At 47.4% G+C, this 12,913-nt stretch overlaps 1 protein-coding gene across 6 annotated transcripts in view; it reads right to left on the reverse strand.

Moving 5' to 3' along the window:
* Positions 1–12,913, reverse strand: part of FARS2 (phenylalanyl-tRNA synthetase 2, mitochondrial) — a 1,511,864-nt gene that overhangs the window by 1,195,145 nt on the left and 303,806 nt on the right. The window lies entirely within an intron of this gene.

Genomic DNA, 12,913 nt, shown 5'->3' on the forward strand with positions numbered 1-12,913 from the left:
CGCCTATGGACAAAAATCAATATATCTACGGATAGTGCATAAACTAGTTTCCAAACAGGGACATCCACAGTCCACCAGACCCACAGATTCACCGGCACACAAACTGGCAAACCTACTGACACATACACGAAGGTCACCAGCAATGTATTCACCTATGCACACTGGCCAACTCGATCAGACACACAGAAATCCCGGATACAGATAAATCATTCAGTCCCCACACCACACACCTTCCACTAAAGGAGCACATAGGCTGACGAGTAAATATGGACGTGGCCTGAAGTAAGGGAGAAAGGGACAGGCGAGCAGAAGAATGCAGGTCACAGTTATTATTTAGACCTTCCGGGGAGAAAATCAACATGAGGAGGAAAAAAGAGTGGTTTGCAAACACCCATTCAATCCCCGGCCTCTCCTGGGTGATGGTTGCTGGAATACCTCAGTCTCAATGCTCATACAGTGTGAAGTAGAAAAGTAAATGAACTGTGAGCAAAACAGAAGTTCCAAAGGAAGCCATGAATAGCTCAGAATTTCTGCCTGCTGCCCCCCCCCCTCCCCCCCCCACTCGATCACTCTTGGTATTACTCACTAGAGACTATCTGAGTGCTGAGTGGGTCAATTACCAATAGATGGTCTGCAAATCTGAGCTTGCACTAAGCAACTGGAGATGAAGTTGATCGCTCCCACAGGATTACTGAGAGACAGGTGCTACGCTTGAACATGCACTGAGCATTAGAAAGACTTCTGAGTGATGTAGCACACATCTCGGTATATAATGGTGAAAAGTACTGAATGACTGAGCTAGAATGAGGAGCTTATGTTTGCTCTGAGTATAAAGGGCACAATATATAGTAGTAGAGGGAAGGCTGAGGAAGAACACTGTTTTCAAGAAATGGTTGATTAATGTATATTCATCCTCCAAACAGAGTGCGATAAAACAAGTAAAGTTAATTATTTCAACAAATTCCTGCACAAAGAATCATGTATGGATTGTGTGTCGATAAAAGGCAGAACATGGGTCAAGCACTGGGCCTTGACCAGGCCATGGCTCCGGGCGAACGGCTGTCAGCGGCGGTACCAGGGCCACACCATAGACGCTGTGGCCCCTGCCTAGGGTACTCACTGGGGCCAGTGCCTCCCCGACCAGTTCCCGCACCTGATGCTGTGGAGAAGAGGACGTGCACGCCTACAATGTCCAAGAACACTGGGCCTTGCCGGGCTACGCCTCCAGGTGTACTGCTGACAGCAGCGGAACTATGGCCGCTGCAGGGACACATTGGCCTCCCACCTGAAGTCCTCGCCGGGGCTGGCACTTCTTCAACCAGTTTGCATGTCTGCGAGGCCAGGTAGGGGGCACAAGTCAAGCACACATACCTACAGCGGCAGCCGCCACCATGGGAGTCCTCCATGGACCCGGCCAGCGGCCACATCTTCGTCTGGTCATGTACCACTGACTGTGCGGCGTGACGCACCAGGTCGTCAACGGGGGCTCCACAGAGGTGCTGTGGGCTCCTTGTGTGGTGGTGGTGCAGCTGTTTGGCCTGCTGGGGTCCCAGGGGCTAGCACCAGCACTTGCCCTCTCCTGCGCTGTACTGGCCTCCCAACCCAGCGCATTAGGTCCCTTCATGTGCTGAGGGAACAGACATTAAGGAATAAGGGGGAGCCCTATTCACCACATCCTGGGATCCTAGGGCAACAAAGACATCCAGCTGGACTGCGTACCCAGGGTGGGCCCGCTAGACTGGACAGCTCCCCACCCGCCGATATCCTGACATGTGTGCACGACTTCCAATTGAAAGAAACCATTCTCCGCAAGACCAGGGAAGCCCACCTGTTACTACTTAGAGGACAGTTCCCCGTGCTGTACCAGGGTTTATCATCCATAACCCTGCAAAAACGGCAAGAGTCCAGCTCCGGGACAGCGCATCTCCAACAGGCAGGGATTTCGTACACCTGGGGCCTTTCCTTTCGCATCATCTTCCAACACAACAGCAATCTGATGCAAGGTCACCCCCTCACTGAGGCCTGCAGCCTCTTGGGTATTGCCGGGACTGCACTAAGGGCAACCCTGAATATCCGCCGGATCAGAAGAAAAGTAAACCACCGCACTGGGGACGGGTGGAAGGGACCAAAGCCTGCAACAAGCCAGATCCCGCAAAGATGGCCAGGGAAAGGCAATCGGTGCTCAAGACCCTGGCGGAGGATGCTTAATGGCCGTGGTCCTGGCCTGAGGGGGGGTCCCCCTCTCCCTGTCCAGCTGGTCATTGGCCATGGCGCACAGACTGGGCAGGGACGGAGGGTATCCCACTCCGGAGAAGTGATACACCCTTCGCCCGCGACATCGATGATGCAGATGCCCACTTAATGACTTGCCTACACCAGATAGAAACTATAGTTGACAGACATTTCTCAAACTGTTTTTTAATGTTTGTTGTTACTCATTTTTAAATGTTTTATGGGAACTACTCCTCCACTATATATCCAGGGACACTCTTCAAGCTCTGAGCTTAGAGGGAGGCGGCCAATATGCAGGCCTCGATATCCTTGGCAGGCACACTCACAGACTAAGCCTGGGTACACTTTCACCCCCACCAAAGGGACATGATCTCGCACCTAAAAATGCAGAGACTCAATGTTAGAGGCCTCCAGGAGGTGTGGCTACTGCCCAGGGACAACCCCTGCATGCGTTCCCCCTGTTTTCCCAGCCAGCTGTGGTCCTACAGTTCCTCCAAGAAAGGTGGAGTTGCCATACTACTCTCCTCCCGCTTTTGGGGAGAAATAATCTCTAAGCAGGTAGAGCTCAAGGGACGCCTCCTGGCTTATCGCCTTCAACTAGAGTCTCTCCACTTCACACTGGCATGCATCTATGCTCCAAATGAAAAGCAAGAGCCTTTCACCCTGAATGCGCTGGCCCCGCTCCTCCAAACACTAGATTCAGCCATACTAATAGGTGGGGACCTAAATTTAGCGCGAGACAATGCCATGGACCGCGCTGCCCAACGGTCAGACCAAATAGGTGCTTTATCCCCACAAGGGGAACATTGGCTTTCCGACTGCAACCTCATGGATATCTGGCACACACACCACAAGGGACTTCACACACTATTTGGCGGCCCATAAAACCTAAGCTTGTATTGACTATTTTCTTGCCACTTCTGCCCTTTGCCAATTCATCATGGACTTTACCACTGAGTCTAGATCACTCTTAGACCATGCCCCCTTAGCCTTACCATACAGTTAAAATTCTCCCACACTCCCCCACTTGACTGGCACCTCAGAGACTCATTGCTCCAGCCTCCCACAATGGCTATCGCAATTCGGAAAACCATCACTGACTACTTGGAAATCAAGGGATCCGGGCAGGTCACCCTGACATTCATATGGGAGGCTATGAATATGGTGGTCAGAGGGAGTTCATTGCTCTCTCCGCTCACAAGAACCACCTCTGGAAAGAGAAGCAATCAGAACTTGAGCAAAAAGTCACAGAGCTTGAGGTGATTCATAAACACACTAGAGCTACCTACATATGCCCTCCTCAAGCATCTAGACTTGGATAGGGAAGAATACGCCCTTGTCCGCCTCTGGCACAAGTACTATATGGGTGGCAACCACAGCAGTAAACTGCTAGCCCATAGTCTGTGGACTAAAATTTGGTCGTGGGCCATCCGATCCATACGACCCACTCCCCAAACAGAGGTTCACTCCAACTCACAGACTGACAAAGCCTTTCATAATTTTCAAAAAATACTCTACTCCGAAACACCTGACGCGCCATACGACGCAACAGACTATTTATCCTCATACGGAATTACTCCTCTTCCAACACACTGTGCAGACTCCCTAGACTCTCCTATCTGCATTGAAGAGGTCATTTCTGCAATCGTCCGCCTTAAGCCCTTGAAATCCCCAGGCCCAGATGGCTTCTCACCAACATTCTATAAGACATTCTGACACGAACTAGCCCCATCCCTCGCATGCCCTCTTAACCTCCTTGCGACCTCCGGAATGCTTGCAGACTCCATGTTCCAGGCTTCAATCTCAATCATCCCCAAGCCTGGTAAGGATCCCAACCTTTGTGGATCCTACATACCCATATCTCCACTCAATGTGGACGCTAACATTTTCACCAGCATCTTGACCCAGTGGCTGAACCTGCTCGAGCCAGGTTTGATATCGCCTGACCAAGCTCGCTTCATACCAGCACTACAGTGTGGAGCTAACACAAGACATATTCTCCACCTGATGGACAATTTATCACTGTCCCGGAAGGAGACTCTCTTCCTTTCCATAGACTCAGAGAAAGCCTTAAAAAGGGTCCACTGGCACTATCTGCACCAGACCCTCGAACTCTTTGGCTTTGGCCCCAGTTTCCCCAGCTGGATAAGTAGCATCTACAGCTCCCCCAGGGCTACCATGAGGGTGAACAGGCTCTCTTCCACGCCCTTCTCCATCGGCAGGGGCACATGCCAAGGGTGTCCTTTGTCTCCCTTCTTTTGTGCTTTACATGGAGCCTTTGGCTCAACGGATCCGGGCGCATCTTGATATCACAGGCATTTTATGTGGAGGCGAACAACACACAATCAGCCTTTATGCCGACGACATCATAATAGCCCTCACCAATCCATTAACCTCGCTTCCTGCCCCGGCCTCCGAGCTCAAAACGCTCGGCACTTATTCCAGCTTCAAGGACAATATGCAAAAATCACTTATCTTGAAACTTTATGTGCCAGCCCAGACGGAGGCCACTATATGATCTCTTTTTCCATTCGAATGGGCCTCAACACACATACCCTACCTGGGGATTCAAATGGCTGGCTCCCTCCCCTCCATGATCTCTCACAACTACAGCATCCTGGCCCAGCAAGTCAAAACAGATATCGATTCCTGGGAGCATCTCGGGCTCTCCTTGTTTGGTTGGATTGCGGCCATCAAGATGACAACCCTGCCACACAAAGTGGCGGGAAGGAGGTTGCAAGTGAGCAGGCTGCCTTTTTGACCCTCAGGGTTTAATCCCCTTTGAACAGATCAGGAAGAACTACGGATTGGGAGAGTCAAAGAGAATCTAGTACCTGCAGATTCGCCACTGGGCGCTCCATCCATCAGTGCATCCATATGCTGAGAGAGCACTGACACCCTTTGAGAAATGGCTAATCCAAAAGACATCCAACAGTCGCCTCATTTTGAAGTTTTACGCCTTCCTATCCAAAGTTAAGCCCCCATCCTGTATCCCTGGCCAAAAATGCTGGGAAACAGAATTGGGCTGAGTTTTAACTGACGCAAAGTGGTCTGACATCTATTACAGGGCGCGGCACTCTGCCCACAACACTTCCAGCACTGAGATGGCATATAAGATTTTATCGTACTGGTACTTAACCCTGGCCTGACTTGGTGCTTGGGACCCCGAGCACTCCACAGAGTGCTGGTGAGGATGCGCGCCACAGGCACCCTCCTACACCTGCTCTGGCACTGCTCCAAGCGCTCGCGCTTTTCGGCTCAAATGCTGCACAATATTGACAGAGCCTTTGACACCTCCATCCCACGATTCCCAGTCTATACAATCCTGGGTCTGCCCAATCCACTGATGCTCCCATTCCACTCCCGTAGGGGCAAGCAAATGGCCCTAGTGTTAGGAGCTGCATACCAAGTGATACTGGCCCTGCGGGGCACTGGTAGCACCCCCAAGACATCATCTGGCTGCATAAATTATGGTAGAAACTAGGCATGGAATGGCTCTTGATGGCCCTAAACCAACAATTAGATAGTTATGCCTCAGATTAGGCCCCCTTCATACGCATTTTAGCAACTGGCTTAATAGAATTGACATGTCCTTCGTGTCTCAGACTACTACACTTATTCCCCTCACCAAGCCAGCAAATACCATCTACACTAGCATGCAGATGCCCTCCACCCCCCACCAGTGGGATCAGAGTCTAACAAGTTTATCAAATTCCCCACTTAAGTATACTTCACAGAGGAGAGGGTGGGGGGGGACTGATGGTAACTTTCTGGTTTTGTTTCACTCATGGTTAATGAACAGTTAAATCACTCCACTGACTATGCTGCCGGCCTCCGGGTTGTAGGCAAACAGCTGAGTATACCAGCATCTTGCTTCATTCAACACTACCGCCCTGTGAGGTTGTAGGCATCCAGCTGTGTACTATCCTGATTTACAGTGGATTTAATAAATAGAATGAATCCATAAAAAGCAGAGCAAGTATCCTTAAGGTTTTACATGTCCTGCCAGTGAAAAACCTCTAAAGTCGGATGTCACTGCAGCAAGGCTGGCTCTCCTGTAGGTTAGCATTGGTTTACACTATTACCTTTAATATTTGCTAAATTCAATTTGAGTATAACTACGAAAATGGTTTAAGGACTCATTTTAATAGTACCTTAAAATACAACTTAATGATCAAGTCGGATTTTATATTACTATTTTGGATATTATACTTTTAAAATCAAAGTTTTTCTGCCATTAATGTTCCACATTTAACAATGGTTTCTGGTTGTGGGCTCTATACTTTTGGACCCCTACTACAGGTCAGGTGTTGTTGTCTCATGGGGATCTGCTGTAACATACTCTTTCTTTCTAACTATGTTCACCACTCAGGACTGGTTGGTTACTACTTCTCTGCTATTGTCATAATTCACTTTTTTAAAGTGGTTTATCGTAATTTCTTCTTAAGATCCTTGACCTGATATGTGTAAATTTATTTGCACTAAGCTCCGTCATGTTACGATATATATTTTTTTGTAGGTATATGGCGTAAAACTATACTTACCATTTAGAGCCTTGACAAAGTCCATCATGGACGAAACACATGGTGACTGCTCACTTCTACACATGGTACAATATTGTATAGCTTTAGCCACTAGTGTACCACTTACAACCACCAAACACAATTTAAAGACTAACTCTTGATCTTACCTGTGTTATTGCTGGTTCACAGTTTGAAGTGTGCTCCAACCACTTACATACTTACAATGTATTGTGAGCTCTGTCTTTTTGGGTCTCACATATAACATCTTGGGTAGTATTGTGTTTTATTAGGTTGTCAGAGCACCATAGATCATCCTTTGATACATATGTGGGAATGGGGACTCCTCCCTGGACAGGAAAGCTTGGGGGCTGTGCCCAGTCCCTTCCTGAGTTTCAAACGATGCCTACCTTGTCACTGTCAGATGAAGCTTGCGCTTAGGCTTGTTTCCCTTTGTCTCAGGCTGGCAGCAACCCTAATGGGAGTAGAACTGGTTTAAGGGGTGGACAAAGGCTTGTCTTCCACCCACAGGCTAGCGCTGGGCATAAAAGTGTAAAAGTGGACTCCACAGACCTCGCCTCAAAACAGTTCAGGATCTGTGAAGATCAGAAGAAGGCTGCTGTCTGAAATCTGAAGAAAGACTGGACCTGCTTGCCTTGAACCCAGGACCCCAGAAGTGACTTAAAGAGTCAATTGGCTAACGTCATGTTTGAGCTACATGCATCTCCACTCAACCATGATGGAGCTACAGGGACATAGCAAGCTTCCAGAGGCCTCTATCCCTGCAACTGACTAGCTGACCATTTCCATTTGGACCTGCCCTGGACCCTGCTGATGACCTCTATTGGAGTGAGTTGATACCCCAAGTGGTGCCTCTCAGGTCCTCGACCCTTGGCGGTGTTAAAATGCCCCCGAACTTCAAGATGTGGGACTTATAACCTATTTGCAAACTTTCTGGTTAAAGAATTGTCAGAGACCTGGATCACTGTCGAAGCTGAAGCGGTCGAAGCCTAGGTCAGCCTCAGCTTGTTAGCTGACCCTGCTGAAAGAGACCTGACTTCCAGGAAAGTTTCTAAGTCCAAACATAGAGGGCTTCCACGGGATCGACCTGGAGTAGCATCCAATCAATGTTGAAGCCTTCCTGGGTGCGGACTTCAGACTTTGCTCTTTGTAGACCACACCAGGACCCCACACTTCAACATCCCACCATCAAGCCCCAGTTAGGATCAAGTCTGCACCTTTCCCGACCAACGACTCTGGAATGATCAATTTTTCTCCATGAAACTTTTGAATTCGGAAGGTATACTTTTGCACAGGACTAACCTGGTTGCTATATCTGACAGGCAATCCATCGAGGTCATCCTTAACTTTTGACTTTGACCAAGTCTTGACCGAACAATTAACAGTAGCTGGTGCTTTGCGATTTTTGGTGGTATTTTTATTTCAAACTTTTAAAAAACGTATATCTCTGGTTCTACTTCTTGGATTTTTGTCGTTTTGGTGTTTTTTTAATTTAATAAACTATTCTCTATTTCCATAATTTGCTTGGGGATTTTTCATGTGTTGTGTTTTCACATTAATGCTGTTTAATTAGTTCATAAATACTTTACACCTTGCATTAATTTAAGTCTAACTGCTTTGTGCGGAGCTACTAGAGGGTTAAGCACAGGTTTATTTAGTAAATTTTGTGGTTTACCCTGCAAACAATTGCTATTATTTGAGAGGGGTTGCTACCACCCTCAACTAACACTCCAATTTTTTGCAGCACCAATTACACTGTGCGGTCTTCATGCACACCACATATACTACAAACACATAGGGGGTCATTTTGACCTCGGCGGTCTTTTGTCAAGACCGCCGAGGGACCGCCGTGCTGAAGCCCGCCAGTGGTGGCGGTTTTCCGCTCGGTGTATTATGACTGTTGCCAGCCCTCCGTCCTTTTTTGGACGGAGAGCTGCCAACAGCCATACTGGCGGTCGGCGGGGAAGGGGAGGTTTCTCCACCTCCACCGCCACGTCAACAGAACACCGCCCACCGAATCACGTCCTGTGATTCGGCGTGGCAGTGTTCTGTTGACGGTGTGGTGTCGGCGGAGCAGCCCCCATGGATCCCGTCCCCTCCCGGAGGATCAACGGACCAGGTAAGTTGATCGTCCGTTAGGGGAGGGGGGTGGGGGGCTGTTGTGTGCGTGCATGGGGGTGTGCGTGTGTGTATGTAGAGGGGGTGTGTGAGTGCGTGTATGCTTGCGGGGGTGTTGTGTTTTTGGGAATGAGTGCGTGTATGTCTGTAGGTATGTCTGTATGGATGTGTGCGTGTATGTTTGAATGTGGATGTGCGTGTCTGACTGTGTGTGTGGCTGTTGGCATGAATGTTGGTGTGTGTGTGCGTGTATGTGTGTTGGTGGTGCCTGCGTGCGTGTCGGGTGTGAATGAGTGATGTGATGTTGGGGGTAGGGGTGGGGAGGGGGTCTTGCCACCTTTGGGGGGTGGCAGGGGTGGTGGGGGGTGTAGGGGAGGGAGTCGGGGTGGGGATGGGAAGGAATTCCCTGGCACTGATAGTGCTTACCGCCATGGATTTCATGGCGGTTCCAAACAGCATGAAATCCATGGCGGTCAGCCAGGTCCAAATACCGCCGGCAGTATAGTGATGACCGCCGGGCTGGAGACCCAGGTCTCCAGCCCAGCGTTCGTCTCCGCCCTGGCGGGCGGAACGGAGAAGAGGCAGATGACCATGGTGGTAACCGCAATGGTCATAATTGCAAAGATTTGACCGCCAGCCTGTTGGCGGTCTTACCGCCGCTTCTCCGCCGTCCGCCAGGGTCGTAATGACCCCCATAATGCTTTAAATACATGCCAAAGGGTGTAAACCCCCCACTTCATTACGAGTGAATAAGCAGATTTTACATGGAGATAATTTAGAGTCTTCTGTCAGGAGTAGAAGTAAAAATCCATGTATTCCCATTAGAATCTCTGCTGCCGCCAGCTGTGACACACTGCAGAGTTTGGTTTGAGAGGCAGTATTCACAGTCCATGATGTGTGGGCGATCGTACTAAATGTACCCACCATCTAGCTCACAGAGCTTTATGCTTTGATTTTGACATGTTTAAACAACATGAAGCACTCTCAGTAGACTTGCAAATTGTTGAGGACAATGAGGGAAGACACTGGGCAAACCATTAAAAAGTCACATAGAGGCAGGCAGCACCCACACCTTTCCTTTCAATGTAAAATATTCCTGCAAATATCAAGCAAGAATTGAAAGAGACTTAAGCTGGCCTTTTCAATATGTATAATTACAAGCAGCGTACTAAGCTTCTTTATGACTGTGAGTTTAGACAACTATGAAATGAAGACGGAAGCAACAACTTAGAATAATGAGTGCCCTAAAGGAAGTTGAATAGAAAGGGGAATTTGTAATGAAGGAGTTTCCTTCACACTAAAAATATCTTCGAACCACCTCCAAAATACCCAGCAGATCTCACAAGAGCAGCCCGGTCATCATCCACTTAGGGAGAATAGTGACCTGCTGTCTACAAAAGGCCAGCATGGACAGAGATACTCTCTTTGAACATGCATGTGCATGGACCAGCCACAAACCATGCTCAATAGTGCAGACAATGCTATCTATATGCATGATGCAACTCTGACACAAGATGGAACTGTCAGCAAAACGGAGACTCGTCATGCATCTCCACTCAACCATGATGGAGCTGCAGGAAAAAAGCAAGGCTCAACTTATTTCATTTCTTCAGGTCCTAGAATCCAATGTAGCACGTCATGCTGATTAGCGAGCATCATCCTCAAATGACTTTCAGGAGCATGCATACATGTCAATACTCCTGGCCAATCCCACTGTTAAGACGGTTTCTCATTTCTATGAACTAGGTATGTACGAAAGTCAATGGTTGTCCTCCGTTGACACCTGCTTTGTGTATCTGTAACCATATTTCAAGCAATAACTCACCCATATTCCTTAACATTTATCAGAATCGTTCAGCTCTCTACATTAAGATGCATGTGTACCTTGTCCCTTCGGCAGCTGCTCAATATGTTTTAACAGTATTTCATCTTTTACTTCGATAATCATAATACAAGGTAGGTGCAGAGTGAAACTTGCTGCCATTACAAGGAATAACTGCAACAACCGAAATTATCAACCTATCAAAATAATGGAAGACATTGACACTGATTTCTGAGGATAGAGCTGATGCTTGGATGCAGAGTGCAGTTATCAAAATAGTTGGTGATCAGGATGCTGAAGCAATTATTGATAACAGCACTTTTGCAGGCTACACATGTTTTTTTAATAGAGATAGTATGCAAGAACATCTCCATAGAGCTCAGAGTTCTCAGGGCCTCAAGTATAGATATTTGGGTGGCATGAATAAGGACATCAAAATGGTGGACATTGCATGCGAATAGGCTACTAAGCAGCTAGCGGTGGATTGGCCAGGCAGACAAACAGCTAAATATTGTAGCAAGATGACAATTAGAGCTATTCGACTAAAAGAAGATGGCAGGGTGATGGTGGTGACAGCACCAGTGCACAGTTCTGCATGAGTCAGTGTGCACTGGATAAAGGCATCAAGAAGAGTCCTGAAGCAGTGGCTGCACACACAGAGTTGATGGACACAATGTTATATGTACAGCAGGAAAAAAGTCTAGTTTGCGAAAGGAAGCATATGGTGCTACACCACAGCAGACATCAGGGACTAGCCACAGGGGGACTTGACGACAAATAAGCCCCAATTAATAATTGTGAGGGCAAAAGTAGTAGTTAGTCTGTCGGTTGGAGTATCCGGTATCCCTCTGTATACATACCAATGAACACCTCCAGCACTGGGTGTAATTCTAGTGTGCAAGCTGCTGGAAATGCTTCAACTTCTACAAGTTGCAGCGTGCAGTGTGTCCATATTGTTTATGTGCGCTGCTCACTCCCCCACCACCTACTGGCTGCATCTGTTGATTGGAGCTTTCACATGCATAAGGAGCCTGCCTTTGCCCTCACATCAACGTAGTGCTCACTCTTCATTGTGAAACACAGGTACTTTGAGTGGAACTCTATCAGGGAAATTCCAACCCCAAAATTGTATTCAATTTAGCCTTTGCTTTATCAGGTTGGTTCTTGCCTTTCAAAAGCTACCAACCTTTCAGGTACCAAGTTCTGGAATCTACCAAGACATCAGATTCTGATTCAAAGCAATTGTCAGGCAGACTAGCCGTTTTCCCTCCCCCCTTCCTACAATTGAAAACTCTTCACATGATTTTCCCTTAGGAATTCCTGATCTTAGACAAAGGTTAAACTTCTGAAAGTTTATCTACTAAGTGTGCGCTTACTAGAAGATGAGTTTGGTTTTGATCAAACTGTATTACGACTGCAAACAGAAACAATGCAGTATGCGCTGAAAAGAACCCCTTCCCCCAAGAAATATTGACTGATGAATGCTCGCAAGAAATAATAGACATAATTCCAGCACATATGTCCAAAATGGCATTAAGGTGAAGGCAGAGATCCAGGTCCTGGTGAAACCTCCTGTTCCCCTACAGTCTGCCCAAGTGTGAAGTAAAACTCCTAAATGTGGTCTATGAAAGGATGAGAAGAAGAGAGAAGAAAATTGAAGTCCAAGCAGTCAAAAATCTACCATGGACTGAACCATTTGAAGGAGGAACAAAAGTAGTTTCTTATCAAACAAATATTGATATCAACGAGATGAGACTGTTGTCACTAACAAGACTGAATCTGCTAGATATTAACAAATTCAATGCAAGTTCACCTCTTATTAGAATAGAGTAACTGTCCCTCCTTAAAAATGTGGATTCTGGAAGCAATAAATGAGTGTTCCCTTGTCAGGCCGGCACTGTGAAGTATCCAAAGTGGTTGAAATCTTCATCCAAAACATAATGAGAAAGAAATAACCGACAAATCTCTAGAGCGGGGGTCTCCAAACGTTTTAATGCCGCGCCCCTCCAGTCGAAAAATAAAAATCATTGCCCCCCCCTCAGAATTTTTCACATTTATTTTATAAAGTTGGCAATGTTTAAATATGTCTAGACCTATTTAAACATTACAGTTAAGTAGTGTTACCTTTTTAAAAATGCAATGACATGCTTCTGCTTAAAACAAAGGCCTGTTGGCTCGAGTCTGGCGCCCCCCGGGATCA

The sequence above is a fragment of the Pleurodeles waltl genome, chromosome 2_1, assembly GCF_031143425.1.
Source record: "Pleurodeles waltl isolate 20211129_DDA chromosome 2_1, aPleWal1.hap1.20221129, whole genome shotgun sequence".
Lineage (NCBI taxonomy): Eukaryota > Metazoa > Chordata > Amphibia > Caudata > Salamandridae > Pleurodeles > Pleurodeles waltl.